Here is an 11,082-nt window from a genome sequence, read left to right as displayed (position 1 = left end):
AAAGCTTTAGGCTTAGTTTTGCCAAATTTGGAAAAAACATATATAGTCAAATAGATAGGAACAGATGGATGAGAACTCTCTAAACGTTTCAGGAACTCAGAGGAGATGTGGCTTTCTATTTCATTGCTCTGTCTATAGTTTAATACCCTCATAGCTCATGTAATCAGTTTTGGTAACCTCTTTTTCATTACCTAAGGAGTTAGAGTCAAATTTGTAGAAGCAAATAGATGTTATTTGAAATTTTCCATACACATAATTTTTGTTCTGTTTGTTGGTGATTCTTTGATATCAAATTTTCCCTCAGTACAAGTTCGTGTCATTTATACTTACAGAGACAGGTGACCAAAACTGACTGTGACTTAACTGGGAATCAACTATTTTTTAAATCTTCAAAGGACCCAATATACAAATTTAGGTACAAGTTAAAAACAGCCTCTGAGTCCTACTACAACTAGTGACAATGTGAGGGCTTTTAATAAACCTTAAGATTTGACCCAGCAATTTTAAATGTCTTTCCACACCATTTATGTACAGATAAAAAAGCAATGATAAATTGAAATTATGACCGAGTAGGTGATTTAGGTAAAAAAGCTGTTAAGGTGTGGAAGGCCTTAAATACCAGCCTTAACTATGTTTTGGGATGACATCATGTGATGGCCATGCAATTATTATTAAATGCATCATAGTGTTCTTATTAAATGCATCGAGTCCCAGGTAAGACTGGACTGATTGCAAAAGACACTATTTTTGTTTTCTTGCTAATATTACTAATTCATATCTAAATTAAGGATGATTGATCTATTCATTATAAAAATGTTATATATCAAATGACAGCAAGAAAAGTTAGAATATGTTGCAAAGAATCTTAGTACACTTTTTCTATTACTCTCAAGGAAACTGCATTGATATCAGTGTTAGAATTGCCAATGAACTGCAGTAGAATCTTGCTAAAAATACTTCTAGACAGTGAGGGCTACAAGTTCATTCTTAAAATGTGTTTCTGAATTCCCCCTTATTGTCTGTAAGTGTGTTTACGGACCAGATGTAATGGGACTTTCAGCACCTAAAAAGTCAATGGATAGTGGTCACACACAGGTGCCTAACACATGGTGTTTATAAAAGTTACAAGTAATCTGTATATGTTTTCAATAAACCAAGCCACAGTAGTCCTGGAAAGCAGATTTATACATAGGTATGTGTATATCTTACACACTTACTTAGATAATAGTACCATCTGTAAAGGAAGAGAAAAGAATCAGAGGCTTTTTGTGTAGTTTACTGTTACTGGAACTTTATCTATAACTATAGAAAAAGAGACATATATATATATATGAGTTAAAAGTAACTAATATATACAGCAACACATTGCAGCAGAGAATATAGCTTATCATCATCTTGCTGCAATTTTGCACATTTACCTGAGTCAGGTAATATCAGTGGATTAGACAAGTGTTATTTATTGTTTGTCATACTAGAACCAAACACCCTTGAGGCTGAACCACAGAATTATATTATCTATATTTGGAAAGGAACTGAACAGAGGAAAGCTATGTTTGCTTCCTCTGATGCCCTGTAATACGTATACTTACATCTGTAACAGATAAAGTACAAATCTGCTTTATCTGTTGAAATACCACTGGGTCAAGGGTGCATGAAGATTAATATATTCTCAGTACTGTACTTTTAATAAAACTTGTAAAGATGTTTCATACCCTGATAGACCTCAGGTATGGAAAAGTCTATGAGTAAAACAGATGAATGGACTGAAAGCACACCATGAAATCATTTTGGGATAGCCCATTTTGGCCCTTCACACTTCCTTGTCCCTAGTGGATTATTACAATTTTTCCCTCCACCAGAAAGCCTGCTGTAGGTTTGGTACATGCCCACATGCCAGCTGGCATTACCCGGGCAATACCCGGGCACAGTTCAGCTTTTAGTACAGGCCAGGAACCATTCCCAATAAGTGGCTTAGATAAGTCAACCCCATTTTGAAAGGTACGAGAGATCAGACATAAGGGCATGAGTCTTTCTGTTTCATTTAACCTGACAACCCAAGAGCTGGTCTTGGCCATATTCATGTCCTGGTTATAAGGATGACAGCCCAATCAGAAGAGAAGGAGATAGAAATGATATAGTACATAGGAAGCTACGAAATATATGGCCCTTACGATTTATAACAGAAGCCTTTGAAATAATTCATCTGCCAGAGCATTTTCTGCAACTCCAATAAGCACTGCAAAGGACTTGCCCCTCTGCACCATAGTCTGGGGGTCATTACTTAGCACATCTGGACCTTCTGCAAACTTTCTTAATGTGTTGAAAAAATTGGCATATATTGGTAATAAAGAGACTGTAGAGATGTAATTTATTATTTTGGCCTTTTCAGGCCTATTCACACCTACCATGCTTCTGCTTTCTCCAAGCTTATTAGTTGCAGTATCATAAGCAGACCCTTCCCTCCCATATCCCATCCAAATGTTCAAACTTTCACTCACAAAAAACTCCATTTAGCCTGTAGATGTTTTTAATAATAAATGTAGACACCTGCTTGTGTTTTCAGCAAGTACCTGACTGCCTTTCTAAACAGGAGTTGGAGAGGGTATAAGGAAAGTTTTCCAATCTGCTTAAATAAACAATTATCAAAAGCCCACTTTTTTTTTCTTACTATTTAGAAATGTAATTTAGAAGATTTATTTTTTTTTCCTGGGATTCATGTGGCAGGCTGATCTAGCTGAGTGTAAGGACAGGGCACTAAGTGTAGGAGTCCAAGGTAAAAGTCATTGCAAAAACAGCTAAAAGGAACCTGACCTTGTTATAATGAGACAGTGACTGTGCTGCCGCCAGAAACAGAATTAACACAAGGAGTAGAACAGGTGCTTAAGCACCTCATTAGTGTGATGAGTGTTTGCTGTGACCATTCACGTCCTGAGATACAGGAGAGAGAGAATAAACTTCTGCTCAAGAGGGACAGCTGCTCCCAAAGCCTGACAGGTCTGATCTCATGAAAATCCCTGTTCCCATTCAGAGAGGAATGCCAGAGCTTAGTACCTCACCACACACTGCCCCAGGATCTTCAGATTCAAGAAGATAGCTACTGGGAGAGCTATGGAAGGTGAACATCACCTCCTTATTGGTTTCAGGAAAGAAAAGGGCAAAATGAACACCAATGACACCATGTATGAGCCCTGGGCTGTACCGGGCAACCTGCCGTTGGTGTCCCTGCGTGAGCATGGGTGTTGGACCAGAGAGCCTCCAGAGGTCCCTTCCAACATCAACCATTCTGTGACTGTTTTTTGAGTTCCCCCAAAGTCATTGACTGAAGAACACTGACTGTGGGGAAAGCACACACACCATGTCTGGTCAGCTAAGGCAACTGTAAGAAGCCTAACATACCAGCTTTCTCACAACTTTCCTGAATCTGTATGAATTGCAATTGACATAATTAGTAAGCCTTTGAAAAAATTTGGGAGGCTTTTCATAAAGTGGAAGGCTTATTCTTGACATGAGTGCTATCCCTCTGCTAAACAAAATCCCCTCTTCAAAGCAGGGTGGTGCTGGAGTGTTTCAAAGGCCACAAAGTATTAACATGAGCAAAATGGCACTTTGTTCCTGGGCTCATTTGTTGAAGGTGCTGAACGATTTGGCTGAAATATTATGGAATTCAGCCAGGGGCACAGGCAGGGTAGGAAAAGTTTTGGCTTAAACTCAACATTTCAAAAAAGGTGGAAACAACTAAAAGCACTATTGCATAATGGGAATGGTAGCTGTCTTCAATGGTGCCTTCAGTGGTGCATAATAAGTGGTGCTGCTAACACCACACGTAACAGAGTTCTGACCTGCTTTTTTACTTTCCGTTACTGCAGTAGGGGAAGTTTTTTTTTAATACAAATACCAGAATACATTAAAGAGTCATTAATGACCCATCCTATATAATATTCATTTCTCCTCAACTTGGCATGCCGTTTTAATTAGGATCTCAAAAAATAACAAAGAAATAAACAGTCTGAAGATATTCCTAGTATTATTCTCTCTCTGACATCTCCAATGCAGACCACAGCCCTCCCAACCTGTGAGAGACAAAGAGACATGTGGAAAGTGAGAGGTGTGTATCCTGTGTGCCAGCTAATGTTAACAAGATGTACATGCCACTGTGACTCAGCAACAACAAACCTGCAATTTCCTGCAGGCTTCAGGCATTTGACATCAGAATGACTCAGCATCCATACAGAGAGCTGAAGAGTCCTTAGCACAGTTGCACCAGAGCATCTTTAAAATAATTTTTGCAAAAATAACTGTAGTTTTCAAGGTCTCCCTATTCTTATATTTAGTTATTGCAGTAACCTTCCTGTGATTGTTTCAAAAATTAGTTACTATCACATGGGGCTGGTTGTGGCTCCGCTACTCTTACAAAACAGTATTGCATCTTGTTCTCTGAGAAATTCTTATCATACCTTATTTTCCACCAAGTCTTTGATATTTGGGGATGGAGGCAGCAGGAACACAGAGCCCACAATGGAGCTGTGCCTGCATTTCATTAGATTTTGTTCATCTACTGCTGCTTTAAGAACCACTTTCTGTCAACTTTATTTCTCAGAACTTTTCGGCAGCCTACTGAAAAAAATAAACACAAATATTCTAAGGTAGGAGCTGTCACTGAATACTGGTTAAAGGGAGCTGAGTGACATCCTACAGGCTAGGGGAAATTTTAATGCTTAAGAATGAGAAGCAAATCATACTTCTCCCAGAGAACAGCCCACCTTCAGCACCTGAACAACCCCACAGTTCCTAGCATAATCACACAGCGAGCTCAAGACCTCTAGCTCTGAGTGAGGAGTAGAAATTTTAAACATGCTGAAATGGACAAGATCCCTTCACTCATGCTTACAAAGGAGGCCACAGCTACTCATCCTCAGTCAAGTCCCATGTGGATTACAAAATCACTCCACAGGTGAACTACAGTGTTTGTAACTCTTCTTCATGAAGGCATCTAAGCACTAACATATGGACTCATATTCCCACAAATAAAACAGGCTCATATTGTGCAAAAGTCACCTCTAACAAGTTTTGACATCAGGGATTTAAAAAATAACTGAGGGCTCAAATCTGATAATGGAGATTCTTACAGTGTCATGTAGCAGAAGTTGTTCCAGTCATCTTTTCTAACAGACAGATAAGGAATTGTCTCAAAAATGAATGTGCAAAAAGAACATTACCCAGGTTGCAAGGTATTTGCTGACATTTACTTTTTTAGGTGCTGCTACCCCTGTGCAGGCTCTGCCTGTGCTGCTGGCAAAAGAGATTCTGGCCAGCTTCAGTCCAGATGCTGGAGTTGCACTAGCTGTTGCTCTGTCAGCCACTTGAGTTCCTTTACCCTGCTCAAGTTAAAGAACACAAGTGAGTGTTTGAATATATTAGCTTGGCACAACACTACCTTAACACAGCCACACAGCTGGTGTGTGACCATCCGGCGGGGAATGCAAGCTAGGAACTTAGGTCAGACACTAGGAGTTAAGAAACGTCAGATAAATTACTTCCTGGCAACTTTAATTCTGTTCCCTTGTGCAATTACATTTCAATGCAGTCTTTAATTATGTAATCACATCCTATTCTTCCCCTTTTTGCCTCTTATTTTTAATGAAGAAAATGGATTCCCATGGTAGCTAAATTAAGATTTCAGAAGCAATCCCTAGCTTTCATATGCTTGACCCTGCATCCTAATTTATATTTTTTGGCATAGTTTTTTTTTCATATGTAAGTTTAAATGGAATGATAACATCAAAGTAAAGTGAATTTAGAGTGTCTTTTACCCCAGCTTTGCAAGTGGCTGATGTAGATGGTCTTTGTTTTTCATGCATCACAAGCTTCAAACCCACACCCATTGCCTTGTGAGAAGTTTTGTTGTTTGGTTGGTTTGTTTCTAGAAGAAAAATTTTTCTAATAAATGTTGAAATGTAATCATATTTCATGGGAGATGTCACATTCTCACTGAAAATCTTGAAAGAAAATAAGACAAGTAATTGATCTGCAATTCTCACAAGGTAGCATTCCAAATTAAATATATGTGTATATATATATATATATATTTTAACATAAAAGTTTGGAGTTGCAAATTGATGAGGTCAGGTTCAGACTTCCAGCATTCATTTTTTCACCAAAAAGCCAAAATTTTCTTTCAGGGAAGAAAGTCAACTCTCGTAGTTACTCTGCTTCCAAGTGGTAGCTAGCACTATTTGAAAATGTTACCAGGCAATGGTAGAACAGCAGAGAACAAATTAAACAAAATTCTTTCCTCAATGTACTTTAACTTACATTTGAAATTGAAGGGAAGAAACTGTTTCTAGTTTTGTTGACTTAACCTACTTCAGCTCTTTTGTTTGTAGTTATAATGAAGTTCTGGAGGTATTGATGAACCACTCAAAGAACACTGTGTTTTTGTCCAGGCCAGTCAGTGGGTCCAAAGATTGAAAACAAAACGTTACATTTTCTTCTTGGTAATTTAAGAAGCTTTGATATTGCTGTTTCTGCTTAATGCCTGTTTAAAAGCATCTTTTTCCAACCACCACTGACCAGACCTGAAAGCTTTTTGTATTGTTCTGAAGGAGTTCATTCATTCCAGTTTAATATATTGTGAGCTAACGTGATCTGGATGTCAGATTTGCTCTTTATTCAACTAGGTGACTCATGGCCACTTCTACTCCAGTTTCTCCGCATCTTCAGCCTGTTTTTCCAGGTTTGCCTGGAGTTTGGGCTAGGCTGCCTTCAGGCAGATGTTCTTCATTTTGGCTCCTCTTTTCAGTCTTGTAACTAAGGCTAAAGTGTGAACATAAAAGAAACCAAATATCCCAGGAATGTGATGAAAAAATATGAAACTTTCCTAGAGGTCATTAACCTTTGAACCTATTTAATCAGTCAAGGAGATTCCATGCTACCATGGAACACTGGAAATATTTGAGATTTATAAAGTTTTATTATGATACAAACTTTTGGACTGATGGGCTTTTGTATTAAATTCTTTTATGAATCTTTAGGAGAACAGATTGTCACTGTACAGCCCTGAGACTTTGTTATGGCTTGCACCAGACGTCCTGTGCCTGAAGCTAATAAATAGCTGTGATATCAAAATTTAAAAGGCAATACTGTGCATTCCTATGGGACTCCTCCTTTTCAAAAGCCTTTCACACTAATGAAATGCCTTTACTCTACTAAAAAGAACAGGAGTTTTATCAGATCTGGCTTGATGCAGATTGCCTATCCTATCTTGTTGTATTAGTGTAGGGGACATGGAATCCATCATACAGAAAAAGTACCTAAAAATAATCTGCTCAAGAAATGACAATTACTAATTGTTTTTGTTTATCTGAATTAAATTTTCTACTGTTCACAGAATATGGCTCTTCCAGAGAACCCCTGTTGCTTTGTGGAAACATTTTTTGAGAAAAGCTTTCTCTTTTTATGGTGTTGCTACAAGGGATTTTTTTATTATGCCTCTCATTTTTATTATTATGAAAATTAACATTTGTATGAAAACAGGATTTTTATTCTTTGAGATTTATTCATAAGAACACCACTTTTTAGCATTCATTTAGTGCTTTTCATCTTTGAAAAAGCAACAAAACATCTGTTAGTTACTATTTGCTATCTACCATAATGCTAGAGAATAAATGAAGTCTTACCATTCTTTTTCCAAAGAATGTTCTCCTTTTTGCCTCCAAACTCATAGAAGTATATGTGACATTGCAGTAGACTGTCATAAAAATACTATTTTCACACACATGTTTATGATAATTTTACATTGGAGATAAACGAATTCCAGGAGTAGAACTTTCACACAACTGTTTTTAATGGAAATAAGGAAAAAAAAGCACAGCACAGCACATAAACTTACTGACTTTTGCTGTTTTCAGACTATTGTTCCTTCCTAATGTCATGTGGAAGTGAATCTAGCATGTATGAATATGGATATCATTTGCAGAAAATACTATGAAAAATAATTTTTCCTAGCATTTAAAAAACTTTAATAAAATGTTCTAATTTTGTAGCACGAGTTGGTGCAACTTGTGCTAGAAATTAATTTTCTGCATGTATAAAACATACTGTTAGTTTTTAGTGAACAAGGTAACATTATGAAAATACCTCCATCTTTGATGTTTTTGTGTTTAATGAAGTTTCAGACACTTAAAATTAATTTACAGAGGTATAATACTGTACTCAAAACTACTGTCACTTTAATCTTCACTTTCTCACAAAAAGGTCTTGTATCCACAGTTTAATTTCCAAGTCCAGTCTACTGTTTTTATGAATACAGACTATGCTATGGAGGCTGTACAAGCCATATCATGTGTACGTATAATGATGTTTCCTGTCACTTGATACAGGCATAATAATTGCTATTTAATCACATGGAAAAATATTTAAGTAGTTATTGGTGCTAGAAATCCATAGCAATCCGTGGATTACACATCAAAATATAAAATTTTCTTTATATTTCTCAGTACATCCTCTTATATATAAAACAAACATTTCACCATCCATATTCTTTCCATTTTCTTTACTAAGGCATTTCCATTTGAAGAAGGGTTTCCACAAGACTTAGAGGATCTTTGGGATTTTTCAAATAATTTATCAAAATCTTGCAAAACTCCACGTGTACCATCTAGTTCCAGTGGTATCAAGGATGATCTTTGGTTAGTTCTTCCTTCCCTGAAATGTTTCTGTGTGGTTGAAAGTTTTAAATTCCTTTAAATCCAGTTTACCTGCCTAACAGTTTTTCTTGGCAGTTTTGAAGCACAGATGACTGAAGTGTTTGACAGAAAAACTGTACTTTTTCATGGAGGGATGGAGGGAAAGAAATTTAGTTCAAAATTGACACAAACATTTCCAAGTACTGAAAAGTCTGGTTCTGATTTTTTTATTTTTTGCCATAATGTAAACTAAGCTTCTAGGCTTATCTTTGGCCAGTGTGCCTTCTCTAGAGAGTCTTTTCTGCTGTCACGTTTGCAAAGGTTATTTGTCTACCATGTTTGCAATTCATGGTCAAGTCACCAAGTGGTGCTTTCTGGCTGTTTTTGAGCTAGGGAACACATTTCAGCAACCAGGTCTGAAAGCACACATTGATCCTATCTAAATCCCTATCAAGCAGAGACCTGAAAATGTCTCACCTTCCCACTTGAAGACGACCTGGGCCAGAACATGGTCCCTATGGACACCAGGAGGGCCTCAGCCTGGACTGTAGGTCTGTCCAGAGACTGCTCCTGCCACCATAACTAAACATAGCTGAAGCCTATGCACATGTCTCAAGGCTACATTTTGTTAAGATGTTTTATGGAAAACAGAGTTTCTGCAAAATCTGGATGTTCCATAGAAAATTATTTCTTGATGAAGAGAACTGAAACATGGTAATTCACTTAACCATGACTGTAAAATTGTTCTTTGCTGCATAATGAACTGTAGAGCTGCTGCTTCAGGAGCCTTGTGAGTTAGAAGCTGTCATCCCCCGTTGTCTCCTCTGAAGCTTCCCGACCAGACTATATTTCCCATGATATCCCTTACTACAGTTAAGGAGCAGTGTTTCTTTATCATGCCACAGGTTTCATCTGATGAGTTTTTTCATTCTGTTCGAATTTTCCTCCCTTATTAGGCCACTTTCCTGCGGTGGAGGATTAGGGCATCCAGGGCTGAAATTCATTCACTTTACAAAGACCTCATGGCACTCTCTATACATAGCCATTTCCATGCTGTTTTGGCATCAGCCTTCAGGCACTGAGTTGCATCTCTCTGTACTCTCCCTATGGTAAATACAAGCTTCAGCTGAAAATCTTACTAGCTCCAGGGCATCAGACTGCTGCCTTGCCCCAGAGATTGGAAATAAAACAGAAAGCACTCAGTGCATTTTCTCTTGTGCTTTCTGGCACAATGCACAGCTCAGCTACCCGTCTGGGCATCCTAGATCTACCAATAGATAACTGCCACCCAGTTCCCCTTTAATGTGTTCAGGACACAGCAGTCACTGAAAACCAGTAGAATATTTTAACCTGCCGTTGAGGTCTGAAGATATAGAGTGCCATTGATGAGCAGAGCCAACAATTTTTTACCACTTAGGAGGATTAACAGACAGAATGGTATTTAATTCAACTCCTTTCACTGTTTAGCCAAACTAATCATTAATTCATTAATATCCACTTATCTTCTTGATGGGTGACTAGCACACATGGTTGAAGCGCCACATATTTCAGTCTGTCTCATCACCATTTAAGTTCTGAATCGTTCTGTCTCATGTTGTTTTCAGCTACGCTGCTACTCTTTGCTTAATCACATCAATAGCTTTTCCATGGCCTCATCTCCCTCCTCAGCGCCCTCCCAGCATCTGTCTGCACAGGCTAACATTTGCAGTCTGAGGTAGGCTAGGTTTACCACTTCATCTACGATACTGGAATCTTTGCTACTCTGGAAAAGCCAGCCACAGCTTCATCACTCATTGCTTCTGAGTATACACTACACTTGATCTATAAAAGCCTTGGAAGGTTCTTGAGAACTGGAGCTGCTGGCAAGGCGAGTAAGTGGCAGTCACTCCCCGCCCCCTCCAAGAATTCACATTCTGCAAGGGGGATTTTCCTCTCATTTAAGGCTGAAAACATTCCTGAGAGGAACAGTTTGTCCTCAAGTTGGCATAATGTTGCACTAAACATTTGCCACTTACTGTTCTGCAAGCTGTTAAGCTTCCTGTGAAAGCAGTAAGATACCACAGAAGCACTCTTTTGTAAACAGAGTCCTACATCATTTTATTAAAGTACTGTGGCAATACTTATCTGGGAACAAAACAAGGGGAAGTTGCATCAGTATGTGGGCCGCAAATGGGGCAAGGGGAGCTATTATGCTAAATTAACACAGAAAAACAGATGACATTCAACCAGGAACCCTTCCTTTTACAAGGAACAGCATGCAGAAAGAAAAAATACAACTCTCTTACGCAAAGCATAGAATATAGGATAAACAGACAGAGAGGAAGGGGTAATTTGGGAGTAGTCAAGACACAAAAATACAATGGAAAATAAAGAGTAGAAGAAAAACAATGAAAGTTTC

Source organism: Anser cygnoides, chromosome 3, assembly GCF_040182565.1.
Source record: "Anser cygnoides isolate HZ-2024a breed goose chromosome 3, Taihu_goose_T2T_genome, whole genome shotgun sequence".
Classification (NCBI taxonomy): domain Eukaryota; kingdom Metazoa; phylum Chordata; class Aves; order Anseriformes; family Anatidae; genus Anser; species Anser cygnoides.
Note: the sequence above shows the minus strand (reverse complement) of the source record.